The following is a 27960-nucleotide window of genomic DNA, read 5'->3' as shown; positions in this document are numbered from 1 at the left end:
TAACCAGTGGCACTCAAACTTTCTCACACGACTGTATTGAAGTGTTTGATTTTAACCGGACAAACGAAGTTTTGACACTAAAACAGAGCGAGTAGAGACCCTCCTCTCTCTCCCACTCAGCAGTGTCGTACGTTTATTTCAGTGCGTGGTTATGCAGTTGGGGCGTCTCTCATCACAGCGCGGATCTGTTCACTTGGCAAAAGATTACAGGAGCAAATCTCTCTGTCTTTATCCAAAGCGCTTTAAAATTCACACGTCACCATGTTTCCTCTCAGATAATCTCACTGTTTGCACAGATTTAGCGCAGGATAAGGATCCATTTCAAAAAATAACAGCCGTTCCTGAATCTTCCACATGGATTTATATCGCTGCATCGGGGATTTAGGAGCCATCCAGTATAACAAGATGTACGACAGCGGCAGTGGGCCAGAGTGGAGAAGAAGACAGCTTTAAAGGGGTGGGCAATGTGACGATATTTATTGTTATCTTGATAAATTATGTTACTGTATTTTTTTCTGGACATCGTCAGTGAACTAAAATATTCGTCCAAACACAGCGGAACCCGACTGATCACATCTTCAGAGTAATTCTCACAGCCCTTTTATTTAACAGATTTTCCCCTGCGTTTCCTCCTCCTCCTTATTTTCGCAGCTTTAGCTGTGTCCCAATTCAGGGGCTGCATCCTTCATAGGACGTGGCCCGTGAAGGCGTGTCCCTTGAAGGCTGTGTAGACCCGCGAAGGATGGACCGATTTCCTGTTCCTGCCCATACCGTTACATCACAAAACGCCACTCTTGTCAAGGTCCATCAAAGATCTTTAAAGGTGGAGCCAGAAACTTTGATTTTATTTTTTTTATTTTTTCACTGAGTGCGGTTACATACACTGAATAATCTGATCATAATCGGATTTCTGCAGCTATCCGATTATTCAAATGATCATGTAAACACCATACTCCGATCTAGAAATCCAATTAAGAAATCTGATAAAGAGAGCTGGATTTTAGCTCAGTAATCAGGTTTCTCAGTGCATGTAAACTCTTACTCTGATTTCTTTCGGATTTCTCAGTCTGCGCATGCGCGAGAGCAGACGGTGGATGTCACGAGACACAGCAAAACACTTTTGGAGCGGCGCTGAAACCAAACACAAAATAAAGGATTTGAATATTCTTCATATTCTAGATGATGTAAGCTCATATTTTCAGGTAAAGTATCGCGATGTTTTTTAAAAAAAAACATAAAGTTTGAGTTTTATGTTACGTCTTCTTCTGTGAGTTTATTGGCTGGTTGCAAAGCAGAAATCTGATTACTGTCTGCCTCATGTAAACCCGGAGTTGCCCCATTATCTGATTACTCAAGTTCATGTAAACTTATTGATCGGATTGCTGCCAAAATCTGATTTTCTGCAGTTATCAGATTATTAGATGCATGTAAACGCACTCATTGATTAGAGTTGGAGATGCCAGTGGCTGCACGTTAGTGTAAATTTACCTTCAGACATTGAGTTTTTAACATTTGTATCGTTCGCTATTCGACTCAGTTTAAACCCAAATACTTACATTTAAAGTGTCTCTTCCGCCGCCGTTCGCTCCTCTGCTGACGTCGCCATGTTCTCAAATGAACGCAATGAACCTCAGCATATGTTGGCTGATGAAGGATCCACCAGTTGGATCCTTCGTTGCCATGGAAAAGAAGGACACATTTCTCAGCCACATATGAAAGAGCCTTCAAAATGGGATGGCCTAGTCGCGCCGCTGTGATGCAGTCGGCCTTCAAATGCAGCCTCCGAAGGACGCAGCCCCTGAATTGGGACACAGCTCTTAACTTGTTTTTTGATCTGGAACGCTGGAGCCACCCATGCGAGAGGTTCACACTTGTGAGAAGATAGACATGTGGGAAATAAACAGTGAAAGCATTCAAGAAAGTGCAGATTGGTGTAGCCAAAAGGACGTTTAAAGTCATTTAGCCAAAAGTATTTTTCTGTTGTGTGGTCAGTACAGGTGAAGGTTAACATCTCACCAGATGGACCATTCTACTGAACCAGCTCAAACTGCAGTCCCACAGTAAATAAACTATTTAAAGAGCAAATAAGTATTTCGATTTTAGATATTCAAGGATTATGAAGTGATCTATTTAAATCCAAGGCATTATTTGAGGCAGTAATAACCTAAATATATACAAAATTATCATTTTCTATTGGGAGGGGTCCGTCCCAAACCCTAAATTTACACTTATTTAAGAAAAATAAAAACAAATTTAGATTTATCATCAGTTTAATTAAAATATAAATACATAAATATGTATATATTATATATATATATATATATATATATATATATATATATATATATATATATATATATACGTATATATATATATATAGTCAATTTCAAACATTTGTCATACATACGTGTGTTCCCCGGCGATATATATTTCAAAAGTTTGATATTTTTATCCACTGTATCTCCACTGTGTAACATTAAATAATAATTGTTAAAAAATTGATTAGAAAAAAAACTATTGTGAATCACACCAAACAAATCATATCAAATTTATGAAAAATCATTTAATTTTGAGCTAATTTCCTACATTTTTTTACATATTTTATTTAAGAAACAAAAGCCACAACACAACAATCCCAGAGTAACAATGAACTTTACTGCCTTACTGCATGGTCAAGTACTATTAACAACAACAAAACAACAACAACAACAACAATAATAATAATTATAATAATAATAATAAAAGTAGTCAGTTATTCCTGACAATCCGAACTTAATTTTCTCTGTTTCTGAACTATAATACTGAAATGTTGTCCACTACCAGCAGGACTGATGAATGTGCATCACTTTATGGTTTCACTATTAACAAAACGTCCAGCCTCTTGAGAGATCGCGAGCGCCCACAGCTAGGCAGTAATTAGTGAACAAGACCAGACTAGCAGAGTGCAGATTAGTACACAGTTCTGAAATTTGTTCTAATTCAAAAAAAGTTCAAGTTCCCCGGCGATGTCTGACCCCCGATTCAAGTTTTCCCATCTGACCACTTCCGATATTTAAATACATCTATCATCAGCCCTAAAAGGACAACTGCGGTGCGAATTCGCCGCTATAAAGACGATGGCACAGCCTCGGGATACGAACAGATGGAGGCGTTTAGTGAGCGGGGTGCCCCCACCCACCCCCCACCCCCTCCACCCGCTCCGCTAACCTGTCACTTGTCATCGCGCCGTAGAAGAGGCACCATATGCCTGGCACGCCGAAAGCCCTCCTTCATGACATGAAAGTCGGAGCGTCTGGGGACCAGAGGAGTCTTTCAGTGCTTGTGTTGTCACTAGACGTGGGATGTTGTCACTATCAAAGATCTGTTAGTTGCCCTTGCGTCACACGGAAGCCTTTTTGATGGTGGGGGTGGGGGGGGGGTGATCGACTTCATGAAGGCTGGCAGGGATTTGGCTTTGTTTGGCTGAGCAGGCAAACATTCATCACGTTCGTCCCCCCTCGCTGCTCATAATTGGCAGCAACTGAATATTGAAGCGAAACAGTTTGGCTAAAAATTTAATTCGCATATTCCCACCCCCTCCCCCCATTCCCACCCCAACATAGTGGCATGTTTGGTGTCTGAAGGTTGCTTCTTTGGTTTTGCACTGGAGCTACAAGGTTAATATTCAATACAAAGATGAAAGTAGCATTGAGTTTGCTTTTTTGTGAAAAAAATGACATACAAACAAATGTAATGCCTAAATAATATGACATTTTTTTTTACCCATATCAGTTTTAAGGAGCAAAAATTCCTATAGATGATAATATTATTTAATATAGTCAGAAATGAAAGAATTTCCAAAATGGCGAAACATTAAGCTTTTATTAACGGTCTTAAAAATAGATAAAGTCATTTATTATAGCTTTTCCATTTGATTTCTTTAAATGTTGAAGAAGAGTTATTGTTCTTGTGCATTGATGGCTTCAGATAGCTAAAAAACAAGGTACAAGGTAGTTAGTTTTTAATGTGAAACCAAATATTCTCTATAGGGTTTAAATCTGGATTCTGGCCAGGCCAAAATCATCAGTAAAAACCATAATATTTTGGGCTTTTTGCACAGTAGTGCACTTCCATGTAGGCTAAAACAGGCTTGCTTTGCCTGGAACGGAATACCCAAAGTAAAAGGAATGCTGTTCCCACATTTTGGGCTACAGTCCTGATCTTGGTCTCATTTGAAACGGAACACTCTTAAAATTTTTCCCAATCGTCGGAATAATTGTATGAATTCCTGACACAGATTAACAGAGGCTAGAATGGAGGAGTTTATTTCTGCCTGACTCATAGATCTCTAAACTGATCTCTGACTCTTGCCGTGTTATCAAGACCACATGTTTCGGATTGTGATGTCTCTGTTGAGAGCGGCGAGGCTTTGACGTTAAGTACCCACAGATTTTCTAGTGTTTGCTCATTTGGTGCTTGTGTTGCAAACGAGATGATCGTTACTGCTACAAATAACAGATCATAAAATGGACTATGGGAATCGAATCCTGAGACTTCAAGCTTTCTAACGGTGTATTGCATCACCATGTTACTGGATGGAAGCCAGTAACACTTCAATGGAAGTGATCTAGAAAAGGTTACCTGCCATATCTGTTCTTTTTCTTTCGCTATCTGCTCACATAGGTTCAACATTATAAGAGGTTCATCAGGTTAAATCATTAACTCACTCAAGGTTGGAACCAAAAAATCGGCAACGGACAAATCTGTCCATTTTTTATTGTCGATATTATTGTTACATCATTTATCTGCCCTCATTAGACCAAAGTGTCAGGAAATGTCTTGGATGTTGGCGTCCTTGCTAGAGGACACCACATGCTTGGCTTTGCCAGGTCAACATGTCACCGTTCCAGAAGGTCATCCTCTCCACAGGGGGCTGGAGCATCTCCTCCTGCCGCCCTGCCGTGAAGTTTTTGTTGTCCATCTGCTTCTCCCCGAGCTTCTGCCGACCCTAAAGGTTAGCCGAGTGACTCCCGCGTAGGCCTGTAATATCAGATCATACAGCAGACGCCCCAAGCTGAGTTAGAGGGACGACCCAAAAAAAAAAAACAAACAAGATTCAAGGCGCCAACAAGCAACAGTGTTTCTGTTTCTGACATTGCAAAATATTATGCAACATCATCTGTAGCCTCCAAAACCATGCTAAAAGTAACTGAATATGACTCTAGAAAGGAGAAGCGGTCCAGTGATTCTCTCTTTTTAAACTAGATTAGTTCACAGTCTTTTATAACAGATATAGTCACTAGTATTTTGTTTGTAGCAGAACTGTTTATCAGTAAATTACATCTATCACACTTATACAGGACAGTGCAGTGTAGTGATGTCTGCTTGCATAGATAACATAAACCCATCTTTACTGTTAAATATAGGTAAATCTCAGTCAAAGACAAACAAATGTGTACAATCAAATATTCTGTATATCATCATTAAACTCAATGCCCACTTAGTCAGCTCCACTTACCATATAGGAGCACTTTGTAGTTCTACAATTACAGACTGTAGTTCATCTGTTTCTCTGCATACTTTGTTACCCTGTTCTTCCATGGTCAGAACCCCCACAGGACCACCACAGAGCAGGTATTATTTGGGTGGGGGATCATTTTCAGCACTGCAGTAACACTGACATGGTGATTAGTGTGTGCTGCGCTGGTACGAGTGGATCAGACACAGCAGTGCTGCTGGAGTTTTTAAACACCTCAGTGTCGCTGCTGGACTGAGAACCAAAAACATCCAGCCGGCAGTGTCAGGTGACCACTGATGCAGGACTAGAGGACGACCAACACAAACTGTGCAGCAACAGATAAGCCATCGTCTCTGACTTTACATCTACAAGGTGGAGGATATATACATATATATATATATATATATATATATATATATATACTGTGTCCACTCACTGTGAATGATATATGTACTGTGTCCACTCATTTGTATATACCTTCCCTGTTGGTCCACCTTGTAGATGTAAAATCAGAGACGATAGCTTGTATATACATATATTTCTGGTGTTTCAGACACACTCTTTGCTAGCAGGTGCAATCTCCAGTAGAATGGGTCATAATGTTGACTGGAGCGTCTACTGCAAGCCAGGCCTTCTCGCCAAACCTCAGGGTCTGACCAACGTTTTAATGCCCATGGCTTTGGAATGGGACGTCCAACAAGCTTATATAAGTGTGATGGTCAGGTGTCCACATACAATCTAGTGTATGTAAATATATATATATATATAGAGAGAGAGAGAGAGATATATAGATATAGATGTAGATATAGATATATAGATGTATATACGAAGGTTTATTCCTTAACACATGCGTCCACTGAGCATGTAATTCAGGCGTGTTGGATTTGCAGGGTGCTGGATTTGTGAAGCTGCTGCTGGGAACCTGTCGTCCTTTTTCCCGAGCGCGCTCAGAAGGGCCTCTTTTGTCTGAGCTCTGGTTCCCCTGAGCTGCAGACAGGGAGAGTGTCTTGCTCCGGCAGCAGCAGCCCACTGACACATCCCTCTAATCTGCCTCAGCTCACAAAACCCCTCTCCCCACCCCCGTCCCCCCGCCCTGCACCCTGCCGCCCCTCCACCAGTGTCACAGCCCGGAGTCACTCGCCCAGTTGCCACAGTAACCAACTCACCTTCCTCCTCTTGTCACATCACACCTAAAGAGAAGATTATGTCTTCTGGAGAGGCAGGGCGAGAGAGGGAGAGAGAGAGAGAGAGAGAGAGAGGGAGAGGGAGAGAGAGACTAGGAGAGGTGAGAATGCAGTCCTAGAAAAAAGACGTCTTAGAAATGGGAAATAGCTGTTTCACCTCTTTTTTCCTTTTTTTTTTTTGCTTTTTCACTCCTCCTTTTTTATTCAATACATTGCTAGAAAAAGAACAGCTGTCAAGGTGAGAGAGAGAGAGAGAGAGAGAGAGAAGAGATGAAGGATGAAGAGAGAGGGTGACTGTAGCATGCAGAGAGGGGGGGGTGGAGGAGGAGAGAGGGGGAGGGGAAAACGAGGGGAAAGAGGGATGAGGTGGGTGTTTCTGAAATGACAACCCTACTTTTGCAAATTTGCAAGCTTCACAGGACAGCCGTGTTCCATTCTAGTCTACTCTCTCTCTCTCTCTCTCTCTCCCTCCCTCTCCCTCTCTCTCTCTCTCTCTCCCTCTCTCTCTCTCTCTCTCTCTCGCTCTCTCTCTGCTGTCTGTCTGGTGCAGAGCGAAGCTCGTCCGCCCTGTCTACCCGTCAGCGCAGCAGGCAGCGCGCACAAAAGAAACACAGGCTTTTGGCACCTGGGCGTTTAACCTGCATTTTACTGCATGTGCTGACAGGCAATTATGCTATAGCTAAGGGCTAATTACCATGGACGGCAGAGCGGTTGTAACTGGGATAAGAGGAATTATTGCTGCAAAAAAAAAAAGAGCAGCGCTGTCACTATCGATTATATTAGTGATCAAGTAATCTACCGATTATCCTGACCATTAATCGAGTATGCAGAGTTTAATAAAAGGCTAAACAATAGGCTGAACAGTACAAACTCTGTTTTGATTACAGACCACTTTACTGAGAGACGATAAGAAAGGAACGCCTAAAAATAATTGTGTTGCATATAAATGCCTATAAATTGGTGTGTCTGTTAGACTGTGTCTCAGTTTCAGGTAAAGTTATAATGATAGCCCTGTTATATAGTTATATTATATAGTTCTAATATATCATCATATGCAAAAATGTTGTTTGTACGTGTTCTTCTAAGTAAAAATCCATTAACGTATGTATCCTCTATAGCGAACACCCTTCAATATTAAAAAAAAAAAAAATATATATATATATATATATATATATATATATATAAATGCAAAAAAGTACACACATTTTTTATTTTTATTTTTACTTATTTCCTAAATTTAATACATTATAATACATTCATAATACATTTTTAATACATTGAAAAAAAACCTAACATTAAATATATATATAAGTCTAAGGTGTAAGGTGTATATATATATATATATATATATATATATATATATATATACATATAGTGTAACTAACTATCATATATATACTTGGCAAATATATATACATATATATACACATAGCTGGTTGTAATTACATTCTCCAACTTCCTGTACCATTAATGAATCTCTTTTTGTGTTAAATACATTCAAATACTAATGTCCTCTTAAATGCATGTCTTGCCTCAGAGCAACATTATCTGATCTTTATCCGCTGAAGCAGTAGCGCTGCCTTCGTTCCGTGGATGAGATGCGCTCCGACGGCAGCACAATGCGCGAAGGTGAACGTTTATGCGTTTTCGCCCGTAGGCAAATGGGAAGGAAAAATGTCATTTATTTTTCAGAGGAAGAACCTGAATAGAGGATGGAGAAACCATCGGCGGCACAAAAGAGTAACGGAGTAATTGTCTGTCACCACGGTAACATTCAATTCACATCCTTCAGATGGAGCAGCTGCCAGCAAGACCATTACTACGTAACCCTGAACCACATGAAGGAGGGAGAGAGAGAAAGGAAGAGAAAGAGCAGAAGCGAGAAAGTCTCCAGCGTTGACTACCCTGGTTTGCATTAACGTGATGCAAAGAGCCAGTGTTTCAGATATATACTCAGTGGCCACTTTATTGGAAACCTCTCCTTGTAGCTCTGCCTTGCTGGTATGTAATTTGCGACTGTAGCCCGTCTGTTGATCCACAGTTTGTGTTAGCCATCATCGAGTCCTTCATAACTGCTCAGTTTGGGACCACAGTGCCGCTCGTGACTGGACTGTTCTCAAACTAGCAGTGATACCAGCAGCAGCACCTACCATGTCAGTGTCACTGTGATGCTAAGAATGATCCATCACCCATATCACATCTGGACAAGTGGTCCTGTGGTCAGAAACCAATGATGAATGGGGAAGAGGGGGCTGAGAAACGCATTAGCAGATGGACCATCTGAGTGGCAGTAAAAGGTAGGGGTTTCTAATAAAGTGGACAGTGAGTGTAGAGATCCAGATATATTGCTCAGAGAAACAGTTTGGTTATGTTGCTGATGGTTAGTTACACTTTAGTGGTGGCCTGGCCTCTTGTCCTTGAGCAGGGGTCAAAGGAAATAGACACAAAGGAGGATGGAACAAATCCTATTTCTCTGACAGATTACGCAACATACATGTTTATATGTTATATATACATTTATATTTGGTATATTTGGTGGTTTTATTGGAATTTATTGTGCATAATATTATGCAATATTATTTATTGTGCATCATATACCTGGCACATTAACATTCTCAGCCTGATTCTATACCATTGACCACATCTGTAACATAAATTTGGTACTTACTACATTTATATAGCATTATATATATATATATATATATATATATATATATATATATATATATATATATATGGTGTTTTTGACATTATTTGAAAATACCTGTTACCCTTTACATTGTATTTAAATTTAATGATGAATGGACTAAAAGAACGAAAAGAAATGGACTAAAATGCCTTGGAAAAAACTTTGGTTCCATTAACTTACATTAAAAGTAGAGTATGTTGAAGTTACCACTTTGAACAAACGAGGTTTTCTTCCAACAACAGGGATGATATATAGTTTTACTCACTACACTATCATTATTATAATAAAAAAAATTTATTTCCCTGCCGTTTTTTAACCTCTAAAAATCCCAAACTTATTACATACTAACTCCACAGACTTCAATGCAAAATATCTGAGCTATTCTAAGGTTTTGGAAGTGTGCAATACCACTTCAGGCCCACCAGGGGGCCCTGGCCATGTAAGGGGTTAAATAAAGGAGTTTGAAGTAAAATGTAAACATTATTAAAATTTCAGAATGTACCATTTATCCCTAATCCATACAGTCCATACATGACAACTAAGCTCCAAACCCAGCCTCCTTTGAATTCACTGTTTCTGTGACATCACAAAAACCAGCATATGTACATATATCTGCCTGTTCAGCTCATAGCAGTTTAGCCCCACCCATTCACACAGCCAATCACAACAGAGAATCATTTACATATCGCTGCTGTCGGAAACGAAACCTCGTATCTCCATTCTTGTCATTTTTCAGTTTTTGACATCATTTGAAAGTGTCTGTTGCAATTTACATTGTGTGGAAATTTCATGAAGAACGGACCAAAAGAAATGGCCCAAAATGACTTGGGCAAAATTCTGGTTCCATTGACTTACATTAAAAGTAAAGTATGTTTTTCCTTCTCCTGTAAAGCTGCCATTTTGGAGATACGAGGTTTTGTTCCGTCAACAGCGAAACATTCTTAAAGGCAGAGTAACAGTAATTCTAAGAGATGCTGGAAAATGGTCATGTAAAAACGAAACCACACATAAAACCATAAAATGTTATGAGTGGACCTCAAGGGAAAAATAAAAAAACACAGGACTAATGTTAAAGGCTATGATACGGGGCCTTTTACTATTTTTATTTAAGGCTTAATTTTTGCCATTTCAGTCTTGCTTTCAGTCACAAATGAAGCTGACAACATTATTAAACACTTTATTGGTACTGTGAAAAAAAACAGGAAATACAAAAATAAAAATGTTACCAAGAAGATAAAGCCAAAAATTCAGTCACTACAGCACCAAAACTATTGTGTGAGGTACACAGGGAGAAACTATGAATTTATTACTTTAATAAATAGACAAAACTTTCCTAGACAAAAGCAAAAATTAGGCTAAGAGAAACATGGCAATCAATTATCAGCTAAAATGTGAGCCTAAGATGAAGGCAAGGCTGTATTCAGTCTGTATTCAAACTTGTCCTGAATATGTGAACATAATTGCATTTTTATGTCTCAGAAAACTGTTGTGGGTTCGAGCCTCTCGCAGATGAGCGCTATCAGTAGCGCTGGTGACAGCTGGCATGCTTTGCTTTGGGTGGAAATTTACAGTATGTTAATAGGGCTCCTTTAGTGGAATAGCGAGCAGCTTGTTGACATGGAGAAGTGCTGTCCCGGACTCCCAAGACAAACATTGCCTTCTGCTCCCGTTCAGTCTGATGGAGGTGGGAATCCTGCCACCAGGCACTGGGGGAATTGGTGGCACCAGTGGTGCAATTAAAACGTTAGCATAATTGACGGGGCGTCATCACACTCGAGCTCTCTAAGGGCCCATGTTGAGAGGAGGATTATTCGCAAATGAACCTGGTCGTTAAATAGCCATTTCACAGATCCCGTCCATGCTGGCGGCGCATCGGACCTTGATATACCCAGATAACACACGAACATATTAGCTCTTTGTAGACTCTGAAGTTTTTGTTAAGTGCGTTTTTCTTTTTTTTTGATGCTAGAAGTGAGGAAGTCCATCCTAATTCTGATTCCAATACTTGATTTAAGAATATCTGAGTGTGTAAACGTTGTTTTCTTCTTCAATTTAAAATGTGTATACCTTATACAATGTGCTGTTATAATTAAAGAGTTCAGTCTAAAATATTATCTATCTACATATTTCGTACTGAACCATCTTCACGGCTTCACACAGTCTAGCTGATCACTGTAGACGTTTTAACTATCACCTTATTTTCAAAATAAAACAAAATCAGGAATCACCCAAAAATGTGACATTTAATTTGTAATTTTTTTAGCTTGCATTAAAGCTGCACTGTGTAAGGTTTGGGGATTTGGCCCTCTCTGGTGGAAATGTGCAATTACATGCAGTGTGAGGAAGAATACTTTATAACATGGGTTGTGCTTCGGACCCCTTTCCCTGAGCGGATGGATCTGTAACGTGACTCTAATGTAAAGAGATTTTATTCCAAGTAATTTTGGAGTATTTCTGTTGATCCATTCATCATGAAATTTCACACAATGTAAAGAGCACCTTCATTAAAAAAATTACGATAAACATTGTATTATCTTAGTCTAATGTTGTTTTAATGTATTATGGTCCTTTTCCTCATAACAAGCATGAAAAATCACAGGTAGTATGCTAGTTAGCTAGCTAAATTTCCTTAAATTCTGGCGCCTCAGGCATCAGAACTGCTGCACCATTTAAGGTGGAACGGGAAAATTCGAACTAGAAGCTGGCGAATAGCTGACTTTAGCTTCATATCACCAAAGAATTATGAGTGGGTGATAATAATAATAACTGTCCCCCCTCTTTTTAAAGCATATGATGCCCTAAATGTAACTAAAGCCCAGCAGTGAGGAGCTGAACTTTACCCTCCTCTGCTGTCACTGCAGACTGGCAGGGTCGCCTACAGAGCAGCGCTAGTAGCTGTTAATGAAGTGATGTTCTTTTTATTTGAGGGTCCCATTTCAGAGGGGAGGATTTCAACCACTACCCCTTGTAACTCAGTTCCAAGGGGCAAGGCGACACTTGAAAACAAGGGGTAGGGGTAAAAATAAGAAAAGGGATTCGGCCTAAGTCTTATTATTTAGTAACTTAAGGGACTTCAATGCAAACTGGATGAGCTATTATTGGTCTATAGAAGAGTGTAAAAAACATTGGGCCCACCGGCAGGCCCTGGCCATTAACGGGTTAAAGGGGAATTCCACAGATTTTTCAAAAATTTGACATAATTAAATGGTTGAGATGTAAACAAGGTCATTCAGAGTGGTTTGTTGTGAAATGCTGCACAAAATGTGAGTTACAGTTATATAAATATAAAAAAATATGTGTAATTATACAGTGATATACATTTTTTTGCTAGTTTTATGATATTCTTAAAATGAAAACTGACTGTTGTAATTAGCGCTAATTACCAATATTGAATGATATGTAAATATCTGGCCTGGGGCAGCCCTAAGAGTAAGTGACAGTGTTTTTGTTGTTCCGTCTTGTTGTGCTTTATGTCTCTGCTATGCTGTTGTGAGCACAGGGCTGTTATTGCACAGTAGTTTCATAAAAGATTAAGCAGATCTAATTTAGCAGATGAGCTCGCGTTACGGCAGCTCCTCTGCCTTCAGTTCGTTTAAACGACCCGAGAGGGCGAGTGGAGGGGCGAGGAACGAGCATGCTTGTTCTCACACTCCTCCAGTGCTCTCTCTCTCTCTTTCTCTCTCTCTCTCGCTCTCTCGCTGAATATTTAATAGCGTTGAATTATGGAGCCCCTCGACCATAATGAAGGCAAATCAGGCAATTAAAGCAGAGGACTTCTTCTTTAAATCCTCCGGCTCTCCGCAGAGGGCTAAAATGATTTGAAGTGGCACGTTTGTTTGATTATCTAATCCTCCACTTGCTCCCCTGTCACACTCGCTGCTTGAGTTATGCAGACTGACGGCCGGCTTCACAAATCCCCGAGAAATGCCGGTAATCAAGCGCCACGTCAGCCGTAATATCAGCTACCTATTGCAGAGTTTCACTCTTCAGCGTTGACCCTGTCTTACCTGGGCTCTTGTCTGCAGTACATTCAGAGACTTTGTGTTTGTGTCATTTAACTGATTAAAATCTGTTGCCGGAGTAGATGGTGAGCGTGCTTGTCCACTATGGTCAGAGAAGTGGATCAGCATGTGGAGCTTTCTGTGAAGCTCCAAACTGCCTTTATTGTTGGTTGAACTACGATAAGTGATAGGACAAAGTAGGTATTTCCAATAAAATGGTGTTTCTAATAAAGTGGCCAGAGAGAAAGTACAAGGTAGGTGTTTCTAATAAAGTGGCCAGTGAGAGGAGGTACAAGGTAGTTGTTTCCAATAAAATGGTCAGTGTGAGGGAGTACAAGGTAGGTGTTCCCAATAAAGCGGCCAATGAGTGTAAGTACAAGGGAGGTGTTTCTAATAAAGTGGCCAGTGAGAGTAAGTACAAGGTAGGTGTTTCCAATAAAATGGCCAGTGTGAGGGAGTACAAGGTAGGTGTTCCCAATAAAGCGGCCAATGAGTGTAAGTACAAGGGAGGTGTTCCCAATAAAGCGGCCAATGAGTGGAAGTACAAGGTAGGTGTTTCTAATAAAGTGGCCAGTGAGATGAAGTACAAGGTAGGTGTTTCTAATAAAGTGTCCAGTGAGTGGAAGTACAAGGTAGGCGTTTCCGATAAAGTGGCCAGTGTGAGGAAGTACAATGTAGGTGTTCCCAATAAAGCGGCCAATGAGTGTAAGTACAAGGTAGGTGTTTCTAATAAAGTGGCCAGTGAGTGTAAGTACAAGGTAGGTGTTTCCAATAAAATGGCCAGTGTGAGGGAGTACAAGGGAGGTGTTCCCAATAAAGCGGCCAATGAGTGTAAGTACAAGGGAGGTGTTCCCAATAAAGCGGCCAATGAGTGGAAGTACAAGGTAGGTGTTTCTAATAAAGTGGCCAGTGAGATGAAGTACAAGGTAGGTGTTTCTAATAAAGTGTCCAGTGAGTGGAAGTACAAGGTAGGCGTTTCTGATAAAGTGGCCAGTGTGAGGAAGTACAATGTAGGTGTTCCCAATAAAGCGGCCAATGAGTGTAAGTACAAGGTTGGTGTTTCTAATAAAGTGGCCAGTGAGTGTAAGTACAAGGTAGGTGTTTCTAATAAAGTGGCCAGTGAGTGGAAGTACAAGGTAGGTGTTTCCAATAAAGTGGCCAGTGAGTGCAAGTACAAGGTAGGTGTTTCTAATAAAGTGGTCAGTGAGTGCAAGTACAACGTAGGTGTTTCTAATAAAGTGGCCAGAGAGTGGACGTACAACGTAGGTGTTTCCAATAAAGTGGCCAGAGAGTGGAAGCATAAGGTAGGTGTTTTTAGTAAAGTGGCCAGTGAGTAGAGGTACAAGATAGGGTGCCATAATACAGTGGCAGTGAGTGTCTGTGTATAGGCCGAGGATACTGAATGAGTTGATCCCTTTTTTTTCTAAACGAACAGATCAGAATCATTATGATCTATTATTATTACTGTACATTTGAACAGGTGGCTTTAGGTTTTAGAATCTGCAGATTCTGATTCACATTTATATGCTGAGCCTGTGTGTGTGTGTTTTTGCGTGTGTGTGTGCGTGTGCGCGCATTACAGTAGCAGGACAAACTGCGTTGCCCTGACAACCACGGCAGCTGTCAACATCTCACTCTCTAATGGTGACAAATGGTACTTATTACATCAGCGTTAATTTTGTCCCATCTCTTTCAGATGGAGACACTGATCCCACACTGATCAAACCCAGTCGTAGTAATTACGCAGAAAAGACCTCATTTAAACCACTTATCCTCCACACTCCCCGACACTTTCCTGCCTTAAACATGCACAGTGTAGTTCCCTATGCGAAGATGTATTTACTTGGCTTACATAATATTCTCACTTAAGGTTTCCACCATAATCTTCAAGTTTTAGAATTTGAATCTTCAGGAAAAGACTTACACATCATGAAATATTAAATTTCACCTTTATTCAGTTCAATTAATTTATTTTGGTACAATTCAGGCTTACTTTTAAAAATGCGCTAAATTTGCAAATGTGATTGGCGGAGCTGTTTTACTTTGCTTTACACTGTAGTGGAATATAAACAATAAAACAGTGCATTAGGGTCTTTATTGAATTTGTACAGTACTGTCCAAAAGTCAGAGACCACCCTTTATTTGCTTTATTTCCAGTCAAAAACGGCTATTAAGAACAAGTTATTCACGGTTCAGCTTTAGGAGTATTTAGTGTGTCCACACTTTATCTTTATTACAGCTTCCATTCTTTTCAGGAGACTCACTTTCAGTTCCTCAAAGAATCTGCAGACACGCCTCCAAAGTTCAGTCTTAGAAGCTGGTTGATGATTTTCTGAAGTAATCAAACACATTCAGTGATGTTGAGGTCTGGACTCTGGGGTGGTCAGTCCATCGTTCAGCTTCTTTGTTTGATGTGTCCGTCTCCTTTTCTCAGTGAGGTTCTTCTTGAACAGCTACACATCCTTTCAGACCCACAGCACTGAGTCGTCTTCTCACAGTGGAAGGATGGACAGAAACACCTGTGGATGTTTTCAGATCTGAAGCAGCTTGATTTTCTCTTCTCTCTCAGAGATGAAAGCTTTAAGTGCTGTTTATCTGATGGGGGCAGTTTTGGTGTCGACCAGGTCTCCCAGGTGGTTGTTAGGAGCCACATTTTCTCTGGAGATTTTAATCATTTTTGAACTCCAGTTGCAGAAACTCTTGTTTTTTCCACTTTGACCTTTCTTTATTTATGGTAGTAGATTATGTTTTATCAAATCATAGTACTGTAGGTTCAACAATAGAGAATCTTATATTATTGTATCATTGTTTTTACTCCATATTATTGATTATAATCAAATATATCATTTAAGCACCTCCTTAAATTGACTAATTGTTATTTGTTGCGTTTGCAGCCTTATTTTTCTATCGCTTTGTGTTAATATGAAGTTTGACTATGTCACATTTTAGCGTTCAGAGTAAAATGAAGCAGAAGAGGGGAAAAAAGCGAACTCATGACAGAGGAATCTATATTTAATCCAGCAGTAATAGCACAGAGAGGTGCCAAACGCTCCTGCTGCTTAAGCTAAGTGAGTTTGGGGGTGAGGGTGGCATGCACCGTGATTAGAGATGAGTGGAGCTCTAAGCACAGAAAATAGGAGAGGGAGAATATGCAGGAGCGAGCGAGAGAATGTGTGCATGTAAGAGAGAGAGAGAGAGAGAGTGGGAGAGAGCGCTAATTCCAGCCTGTGTTCCAGTCTGCGGAGAGAAAATGTGATTTTGTGTGGAGAGAGAGAGAGAGAGAGGGAGAGAGAGGGAGAGAGAGTATGTGTGGGCGGCTGAGACTCGCTCTAATGAGCCTGAGATGGAGGAGCTGAGGTTACACGCTGATGTGCTGTATTTACACAGCTGCTTTGATGGAGGGCTCTCCAAAAGCCCAAACCAATCCCATCCACAGGTTGAGTAATGCTAATAGCAAAGATGTAGTGAAATTTGTGCGCACTGGTGAGATTTCTCATGAATTCGCTGGTCATAATGTGTTATAAGTACTAAGGATGCACCGAAATGGTAATTTTGGGCCAATGTCAATATCCAATATTTTTCATGTACGTATCTGCTGATACATATGAAATATAGATATTGGGACTAAATCCAGTACCTGGAGTATTACGGAAAAATGTACCATTTCTATAGTAAATTGAATATAATGCAGATATTTTAGTGCAGTAATCCAGCATCACCTAAACCAGGGGTTGGCAAACCCAAATGTTGAGAAAAGCCATTTTGTCCCTGACAAAAGTCAAACCACCATTTTATGTTCATTTTATTGCGGTAACATTTTACCATCTTGGCTGTAAATATGTTTCTGTATGTGCTAATGTACTACTATAGGCTACAAAATGTAATATAAAAGAAAACACACGATTACTTTGCTCTGCTTTAAGCTTTAGCTCAACTATAACGCCTTTTCTCGCATCTCCAGCAGGAAACTTTTCCTCAAAAGTGGAATAGTTTTGTGTAAAATGCCTCACATCTCTTTACTTTTTACAAAGCAAAAGTCAGCTTCTCATTCGCCAGCTTCTTAGTTGAATTTTCCCGTTCCACCTTAAATGGCACCAAAATGTAACTACTGCACCGTTTAAGGTAGAACGGGAAAATTGGAACAAGAAGCTGGCAAAGAAGAAGCTGAATTCAGCCTCACGACTTTTTAGTGTTTGACAGTTTCTCGATGCAGATTAAACGTATCAAGAAATAAGCTGGAGTGATTATAAGTTCGAATAAGTCCATTCGTATCCAAATTATCGATGTTTGTCTTAAATGTTTCTCTTTGCCTTTTCGTTAGATACTAGCTAGGCCAGATTGTTGTTTGCGTCTGCAAGCAGTCTGCGTGCTAATCTATAGGGTTAAAGGGTGAATTAGCAGTTCTACATTAACTCCAGAGTTTAAGACCGTTTACTGTTAAAACTGTGTTGAACGATCAGCAGAGCTTTATTTTACTGTAAAGGAGGATTATTTTATTTATACCTACAAATCTAAATCTGCTGTGGTGCAGTAACAGGGCAGTAAAAGTGCCACATGCGGCTCCGGAGCCACATGTTGTCGACCCCTGGCCTCAACGTTCTGCTCTTATGGAGTACAATAAATCTTTAAATGTAAGTTTGAAATATTAGTCAAATCTAATCATGTATCCTATATTTTTTAAGCCAATATCTGCTGATAATAATATGATTCCGATGTTATCGTGCATATTACGCATGCAGATTTCTGCATAAAAATGATCGCCATTGGGCAGCTGTTTAGATCTGACCGATATTTCACATTGATATTTGATGACATATTTATTGCAATGTTTAGGTGACACTGGGTTATCTGCGTCATTTGTTTCAGTGCATTTGTAACCCTATATAAATTTCTCTGTAATGCAAATCCAGTTGGATCCAGTCCCAGTTTCTACATTTAATAATAATAATAATCTTTCACATTCACATAGCACTTTTCATGGCAGCTCAGAATCATTATGTGCTGTTTTAAAATCATATAAGACAATGACACAGATCAAATTAAAAATATAAATACCAAAGATTATTTTAACTAAAGACAGTTAAAGGGGTAAATGTTAAGGGCTAAATGTTTCTTAAAAGTGAGCACTGAGCTTGACTGTCTAATAAAAAGTGGAATTGAGCTCCACAGTTTAGAAGCAGAATGACTGAAAGAGTCTCTCCACATCTTCTGCATTAATGGAAGGTCTTTGCAGAAGGTCAGTATCTGCAGATCTAAGATCTCGTACTGGAACATAAACAGACAGACATGCTGTGATGTAAGCTGTGCTTTAAGGTCATTTAGAGCCTTAAAAACTATTAGCAGAACTTGAAAATCCTGAACGATACAGGTAGCAGCTCTTTAAAACGGGAATGATCTGATCTCTCTTTTTTGTTGTTGTTAGGATCTGTGCTGCTGTATTTTGTACGAGTTCTAGAGGATGTACTGTTTTCTTAGGGAGCCCAATAAAAAGAGTATTACAATCAATCTCTGCTTGTAACAAAAGCATGAACAAGCTTCTCCGCATTCTTCTGAGCTTCTTATGAAGCAGCTTTCTCTGAATTCTAGCACCATGGATCAGTAGTTCATTTTTTTGTGATTTAGTTGTCGAAAATTTTTTGACATCCACTGACAAAACTCTGACACACAGCTGGTAAGCCCGTCTACAGTCTTGATTATCAGAAGGAATGGAAACGTATAATTGTGTGTCGTCAGCATAGCTATGAAAATTGACATTATGTTTCCTAATGACATCACCTAGAAGTAACATGTACACAGAGAAAAGGAAAGGCCCTACAACTGAACCCTGTGGGACTCCATAAGAAATACGTTTTTTTTTTTTGAGGAATGATTTCCCAGGGAATCAAAAGCTGCACTACGATCCAAGATAAAGGTTTATAAACGTTTATGTATGAGCATCAGCAGATATGTACCAAAAATATCAGATCCCACAATTCCCATATTGTCCCCCGAAGTTACAGCAATTGGGCCTATATCTTAGATTTTTATTGTATTTTTATTTTCCCTGAGGCCTGCATATGATGTTTGTGCAGTTTTATGAACCAAAAACTTTAAATTATTATATTGAGGCCTTAAATTAATATTTTGAGGCTATAAATTAATACATTTAGGCCACAAATGAAGTTTCTTGTGGCCACAAATTAATATATTGATGCCACAAGTTTCTCGTGGCCATGTGGCCTCAGTATTTTCATTTGTGGCCACACCTAATCACCATGTCACCTTATGGGGTCCACAGATTTTGAAACCCTGTTGGTGGAAAGTTGTTGATTTAAGGCACCCTTCATTGGCAGCACTGCTGCATGCTAATTACACATCACTTCTCTTTTGGAGGACAGTGGAGGTGCGGCTGCTGCAGGGTCACTGGTGCTGGGACAGGAGCTGGACAGGAGAGCAGGGGGAAGTGGAGCTCCCGGGCACAGTGGTCATTACATATTCACGTAGTGGAGCTGCAGGTGGCCTGGGGTCACCGCTGCTGCCACAGGCAGGTGGACTGAACTGTGAGTGGCCAAGGTCACGTCCACAGCAGTCCATAGCCTCAGAAAGCTCCATATTCAAAAATACCAACTGCAGTGCCTGCAGTGCTCCTCGGTACGGAGGGACTTTAACCCTTAAAGAGCAGGCTTATTATTGAACTAAGACATTGTTTAGTAACTGTGATGAATTATTCAGTAGCTGCTGTCAGTCAAGTCCATATTTATATGGATGTTGACTAAGTTATTGTTATTTTAGCTGTTGATTCCAAAGGATTTGCAGCCATGTATTGAAAATGACAATGTATGATTATGTTAATTTGTCCAATTGCTTTTGAGACCCTCAATGTTGGGGCTGGTTGTTTATGCCATTCACCCAATTTGGATGTAAATTCCCTCAAAATGAAGATGGACGTCAGCACTTTGAGCTCATATTCATTGTTTATGTTACCATTTTATGGTAGACAGCTAAAATAACAATAACTACTTTCATGGATGGCAGTAATATGGGAACAGTACTGTACAAATTATGTGGCCACCGATTTCCTCACGTTTAATCTGGCTGCAGTCTTAGCTACCTACTAATAGAATGCTTTGGAACTACTTCTTTGGAACTTGGAAGAAAACAACTGCAGCAGTAGTGTGGACACATAGTGACATAATATATGCATGTTTTGAATAGTGCGACGAAACATCAGCAGAGATTGAAAATGCACTCATGAATCATTTGAAATGCATTGTTGATAGTGGCTCTGTAATTGTGCAGCACAGTGGTTTCCAACCCGTGAGCCATGACCTCACCCTCCCCTGAATGACCCCCCAGTGGTGGTACTACTGGGGCCCCATTGACCATTGTTTTTTTTACGGCAAAAGTTTGTTACAATATATAGACATTTAACCAAACGCAAACTTAAACATGACAACTTTAAGGCCCAATAATTAATACCATCATTTGGAGACTAAACATAAGAAGTATATCGCTGTTGTCGGAAGAAAATCTCGTATCTCCAAAATGGTAACTTTACAGGAAAAGGAAAAAACATACTTTACTTTTAATGTAAGTCAATGGAACCAGACTTTTTCCAAGTCGTTTTGGTCCATGCTTCATGAAATGTATGCCCAATGTAAAGGGCAACAGGCATTTTCAAATTATGTCAAAAACTGAAAAACGACAAAAATGGAGATACAAGGTTTTCTTCCGACAGCAGTGATATATCTAAACCTATCAAACTGAGCCAGAGCTCTGTTTGCTTTCCTCTCTTCAGCCTGACATCCAACAATTGGTTGCTGCCAGACAACATCATGTGGATTATTGTTGTATTTGTTTTGCGTATTAAACAATTTTGTGGGCCTTGGAAGCTTTGTGGTCAGTTGCTTGGGCCACGAGTTGCAAAAGGTTGGGAACCTGTACTGCAGAACATGATCATTCTCAGACCGTTTTCACTGTTGGTGTCTTTGGCCGGATTACATGTACACTTTTCACTAGATTGCCTCCCCTGTGTGGCCGGATGAGGTCTGACTGTACTTTCCCCATGTAAAAAGCGCATCAACACATAAAGTGTTTCTGATTTAGCTCCATTTACCTTACTGCCCTGTTATTATATAAGTCGACAAACTTGGACTGGATGCTTTAATAGGCCTGGAGTGCAAGAAAGCCCTTAGTTTGGGAAACTCCAGCCTCACGTATTCTCCTTCTTGCAGTTCCTTGTTTATCCTCTCGCCTGCTAGTTAGCGTCCAGATATTTAATTATTTGTGTTACACAACGACTAATCAACTAATTGGCTTAAATGTTAAGAGCTGTAACAATAAAATGTTTGGCAATGTTCTGACAAGCAGAGGTTCTTTTTGACTAAGATTCAAGATTCAAGAGCAAGTAACAGATGTAAACAGTAGTGTTCTGACAGCAGCAGTACAGTGTTTGTAAGGTGCAGTTATTGAGTGCAAAGTCGGCCAAAATGACCACAAAATGACACAGAATAAAAGCAGTTTGCGCTTTATTGAAGACCATCATTTTGATTTACAGTAAGTAGAGCAATAACTAAAACTAAGTGATATAATAATACATATGCCAATTAACATTATAGCTATTTTGTTTATGAAGTGGGCTGTATTTGAAGCTAATTAACAGTTGTATGTAGTTAGTTAGCTAATATATATGCGGTGTTGTGAGAGGATGAGATACCAAATGTTAAATAGTTTTTGAAATAGCGTGAATAATAACGTTAGCTCATTTTGATAAATCACTTATTGGGAGGGCTGCATGTCTTCAGGGAGGAGTTTGGTTTGTCAGAACATCAGCATGATAAAAAAAGGTAGAGTTTACTGACCGTCTGCTGCTCCAGAATGTTTTCTTTTCTGGCGGTTGAAGGTAATGTTGTGGAAAGCTAAGTCGTTCATATGTTGTATGCGACTGCTTTATCCTTCATTTGAATAAAATGCTCCCAGACTTTAATTCTTTCTTAACTGCAGTTACTGTCCTTTTTCTTTCGCTATCTGCTCGTTATCGGTGAACTACTGCCCTCTTGTGGTAAAGCCATTATCTCACTCTAGGTTGGACGTCATTTTGAAAATGTGAACGACCATCTCCGAATTTGGTTCGGATTTAATTTGATAACGATGCATCCTGGCTTTGTTTACAGTCGAGTGACAGCCAAACGTGATTGTTCATGGTAAACTCCTGTTGATGAAAAGTCTAAACAGCCTCTAATGTAACATACCTGCTTTAGTTGATCAAGACTTCATCTGAACGGCTGAGTCAGGCGGATCTGATTAGAGCTGTAATGAATCTCCGCAGGAGAACCAGCTGGAGCTCATTAACAATCACTCAATGCACAAACTGTTGCTGCACAGTCGTTTAGTCTTTTGGTTCTATGTGTAGAATCATATTACTCTCCAGCATCTCTTGAAAAAATAAAATGTGTATGTTTTATTTTACACATTTTAGTGTTGCTTCCAAACTTTTGGCCCGTATTAGGCAGCCGTTCACCTCAAACCCGAGCTGGGACGCCCCAAAAGTGTACTGACACACTCAAACAGCCCTGCAGCTGCTTAGCATTTCCTGGCTTTGTTGATCTGGGATTTCAGGCTGACTCCTTGGAGAAATCAGTGAAGAAGCGCTTTAAAAGTCATCAGGCTTTTGTGTTTATGTACAGTTTGTTTTATATCGACAACAGGCTTGTATGAAACCCTATTTCTGCTCATAGTCTACAGTATGAGGCAAAAAGAAAAGAAATTCAGTTTTAAATTTTATGAAAATGAAGTCTGGCTCTTCACCCACAGAGAGAGGTTACGAGGTCAGACATCCTCAAGCACCATTTGGGACTCTTCTAAGCACGCGTTCTGGGTGTTTGAGCTAATAATGGGTCTGCAACTAGGCTGTGGAGTGAATTAGCATATGAGAATTGTACTGTGTTCACTTAACATGCTCATTTGCAAGCATTTCCTTACAGTGGAGGCTGGCTGGGTCCCTGAGCTGCGCGCTAATATCTCCATCAGTGATAATCTCAAGCAGCAGCAGCCAGAGGCTGTAAAAGTGATGATCATTCCTTCACCCACTGGACAGGAATTTGTTTGGCTAAGTTCATGTCTGCACATTAAAAAAGTTTATCAAAGAGATGTTTTTATCCACAGCACTGAAAATGCTGCATAGTATTTTGTAATTGGAGTCATTATGTCTTGCAGTATTTTCCCTGGCTTGGTGCCAGCAAAGAAATCAAGTAATAAAATGCAAATGTGTCCAAGCTGAGGCCATATTGAGAAGCCGGTGCATGTTTTAGGCCAAATGCATTATGGCGTATTCAAACAGGCCTGCATCAACGGTGCAGTGTGAGTCATAAGCCACACCCTTTATGAGGCAGGGGGCTCTGTGTGTGTGTTTTTGTACATGTTAAAGACAAAATAGTCCCCAAAGAAAACTTATATTTTCAGATTTATAACTATTTTATCACCATCATTACATATAAAACCTCAGAAGATACGTGTAGGTTCACTGGTGGTTTTGGATTGTAAATAAAATGGCTATATTTGTGTTGTAGTCATGGGGACCTCTGGTTCCTATCACCACCACTGTAAAGAAATCAGTCAGTAAGGTTTGCTACAATAAAGCATTTCACATCAAACCTGAATGGAATATATTCTTAGTATACAGAGCTACTCATATATACATACATGTACATATATATTACATATGGGACATAGTAATATTACATAATATTACATCTCCATTTTTGTCGATTTTTGTTTAATGTATCTTTTCAACCATCAATAAGTAGCATTGCTGATTCAGGAGAAGAAAATACTAAAATATCGTCACTGTCCAAAGGAAACACGTATGTCCATTTTTGACTATTTTTATTCTACTACGTCATTTGAACCCGGCAGCTGTGTCATGCACCCGTCAAGCAGGAAGGCAGGGCCTGAACCCCAAGCGAGGACAAAACCCTGCAAGGACGAGGGGAGTGGTGGACGTAGGGCTGAACGATTTAGGGAAAATATCTAATTGCGATTTTCTTACTAATATTGCGACTGCAATTTAAATTGCGATTATCTTGTATAAATTGAGGTTCAGGCCTTTTTTTGCCAAGAAGATCAGAATATCAGCCTTTTCTGGCTTGAGGCTCGACCCCTGAAGGTAGTGTGCCAGACTGCCGGTAAGTTGTGGTTGTGATGTCACAACACATGGAGGTTTGGTTGCCTCTGATTGGTCTAACTTATCTACAGGTAGTTCACAAGCTCTTGAAGTGTTACTAGGTTAAATTTCCCCACTTATAATGTAGGCTATAATTTCAGCTCTTGCGATTTAATTGCAGCTCTTGCGATTTGAAAATTGCACTCTCTCTCACTCTTAAATTGCAATTTGGATATAAAAACGATTCATCTTTCAGCCCTTGGTGGACGGCATGCGAGTCCCGAGCCCTGCCTCCACTCCCCAGCTCGACCGCCTGGGTTGAACATTAGGTGTAGTCTAGCGGCCACGCTGCAGAACAGGAGGCAGTGCCCACGAGGAGGCGGGGCTTGGGACTCGTGACAGGCGCGTGGCACGTTGTCCTTTACAGTGTGTGAAAATTCCATGATGTATGGACAAATAGAAAAGCTTTAAAATCACTTGGAATAAAACCTCTTTGCATTCACTTAAGTAAAGGACATTTTACCCTCTGCTGTAAAGTTGCCATTTTGGAGATGCATGTTTTTCTTTGGACAGCAACGATATGCATAATACATATGGGATATATATGACCCTACGTCCTGACATTGTATAAAAACAAACCTCCATGTGTTTGTGTGGACCAGCAAGACGCAATGCTGCGCTCTCAAATACTGCCCCCCCCACACACACACACTGCTGCCATTTATTATTGAAGGCTTTCTCTGCATTTCTGTCAGTTTGCATACTGTAGGCGGCCTGTCAGGTCTGAGGCTGGTGTACTGGAGCGCACTGGATCGTTATTATTGACCACACTTCAGTGTTCCCCTAGTGTACCGCACACTCACACATACACATTGTCTCTCTCTCCCTCTCTCTCTCTCTCTCTCTCTCGCACTCTCAGACACGCACAAATGCAGAGGCGGACATGCACAAGCATGCGCATGCAAAACACCCACACAAACACACAAAAAGCATGCGCAGGGCACACACGCACCATCAAACCAATTAACCGTTTTAAACAGTGTGCTCCCTGAAGGGACACCGTTAAAGCTGAGAGGCTGCTGTGATGTTGACTGAGCTTAATTCCGTCTCTCGTCGTGGCATTAAAGCTGAGCGGAATTTTCAAGTAAGACTTGTTAAATTTATGAGCAGGGCACAGTTCTTAAAGACAGCAGGTATGAAATGTTACACAATGACAGGGCCGCACACAAATGTGCATCTTATTTACAGCCATTATTTCGTTATGTATGTCCAGATGTTTGTAGGCACCTGCTTCTTCAGCGTTTCTCCTGAAATCAAAGGTATTAATGGGGTGTTTGTCCCACCTTTGCTGCAGTAACAGCCTCCTCTCTTCTGAGAAGGCTTTACTGGAACGTGGCTGTGACCAGTGGCTTAGGCCGAAACGCATTTTTGGGTAAGTGTGAAAAAGTGGATAGGCTAGCTTGATGAATATAATTTCCTAGGGCTGTCCCAAATACCATTTTTTGGGCTCTGGAGCTTCAACAATGGAAATTTGATGCTTCCCTCTCGGGTGGTGAGCTGAGAAAGCCATTCAGAAAGTCCAATGCCCATGGTGAAAGCACATCCGTGACTTCATCTGCTATAAAATCCGAATCTCGGAGCCAGCTGCTTCCCATGCAGAGCGCTGAGGCACTCACAGCGTGGCTTTGCTCCATCTACCAGGCCCACTAGCCTCTCTTAGCGGCGGGCTAGGAGGTAACAGCACAGTGCAGAGTTATCCAGTGCTTCGTTGACGTTGTCTAACTCAAGGTATGAAGGGCATACAGTGCAGCCCTAGTAAGGGTCCAGTATGGCGGGGCACCATTTGCAGCCGCCCTGGGAATACATGTTATCTAGCACTGTGTTAGCATGATGTTGATGTTGAGTATGTATTTCCACATTTTAACAGTGCAGTTAAAAGTATAGTTATAGTACAAGAATGTGGTAACAAAATATATTGTGGCATCGTCGCACTGCTTTGTAAGTAGTTCAGTTTTAAAGAGAGGAAATGTTTATGTTGGGCTGTTTTAGGTTTATTCTTACAAGGACTTTTATGTTGAAGAGCCTGAATACATGTGGAATGGTGGGTTTTGAGTAGAGCAGAGGGCTGTTGTTTTAGCTGTTAGCGCTGGAGAGGCTGGGTTACTTCTCATCGTGTTTGGCGCTTTTTCAGCAGATTAAAAATAAGGCTCGAGTTGTCTAATTTTCTCCCAAGAATGTCGAATGTTACAGTATTTTGCAGTTTGCCTTTATTGATAGCCTACATTCAGCCAAGAAACCCAAAAAAACACCCCAAAAATGAATCCCAAAATAAAAAAACAAACACCTACCAATGAACAAATATCCAAATTGCTGAATATTTGGGTCCAGCCCTACAATTTCCAAATGCACTAATGTCCTGCAATGTCAAAACATCAGGCTATTGCCTATTCCTGACAGCAGTGCTGTCATCATCCTACCTATTTCACGCTTTAACATACACTACAAGACGGAATCTCACTTTTAAATGTCACTAGTTACATCTTTTAACCGAAACCTGAGCTTAAAATTCAAACACAGGTGCTGATAATGAACTGAAGACTTAAGACAATGGCAGATAGCAATAGATGCTAACCAGTTGGTGGGGGGGCTGAGAAAAGAAGACAGAGGTTAATTGGCCATAAGACAGTGACATAACAAACAGAAAACAAATGAAATTTAATTAAAAATTGTCTTAATAAATGTTCTTTACCCCCTTGATTGGGTAGGCCTGTGATCAGGCCCAGGCTTACATAGGCTTACCTGTAGCAACAACCCTGACGAAGACGAAATCCAGTTCACTTCCGGTTTTGTAAATAATACCCATTTCTATTGCAACATATTTCATCAACATAACTGAAATGAATGCACAGTGCGTGAACCTGAAAAAACAGGCGTAAATGACATTCTGTGGCTACTGTGAAAAAATATTGATTTACTCAGTTTTTTGTATTTTCAAAACTAATCAACTATTCAAAAATTCAGATCTCTGGTACTGATCATGTGTGTAGTATATACCCTAAAAGTGTAATGCTAAAATATAAATTCCTGTACATTTAACGTTAAATTCTTCCATAATTTTGTCTCGAAATTTCTTTTTTAGAAATACATGAAATGAACTTGTCTGTGGCTTTAAATAAATAAAAAAAGTTTCAGTAGTCCTTTGGCAGGCATATTTGGCTTTCGTGTGCTGTATGCACACTGTGCTTAAGGCTCGACCATATTTAGCTCATATCAGTGGTAGATTCTGCGCAATTGTAGGAAAATATTATCAAGCTAGCGCACAGTCAACCACAAACCGTGCTATACTTTAATTTCACCCATTGCATGTCTGAAATGTTGAGCTGGGGATGAGGAGTGTCTTTGCATTGTGGCAGAAGCTAGGCCTGACTGGGTATTGTAGCAAAACTCCC

At 40.2% G+C, this 27960-nt stretch overlaps 1 protein-coding gene across 1 annotated transcript in view; it reads left to right on the top strand.

Moving 5' to 3' along the window:
• Nucleotides 1-27960, top strand: part of dscama (Down syndrome cell adhesion molecule a) — a 156378-nt gene that overhangs the window by 49427 nt on the left and 78991 nt on the right. The window lies entirely within an intron of this gene.

Source organism: Colossoma macropomum, unplaced genomic scaffold (assembly GCF_904425465.1).
Source record: "Colossoma macropomum unplaced genomic scaffold, Colossoma_macropomum, whole genome shotgun sequence".
NCBI lineage: Eukaryota > Metazoa > Chordata > Actinopteri > Characiformes > Serrasalmidae > Colossoma > Colossoma macropomum.
This window is presented reverse-complemented; position numbering and strand designations above follow the sequence as displayed.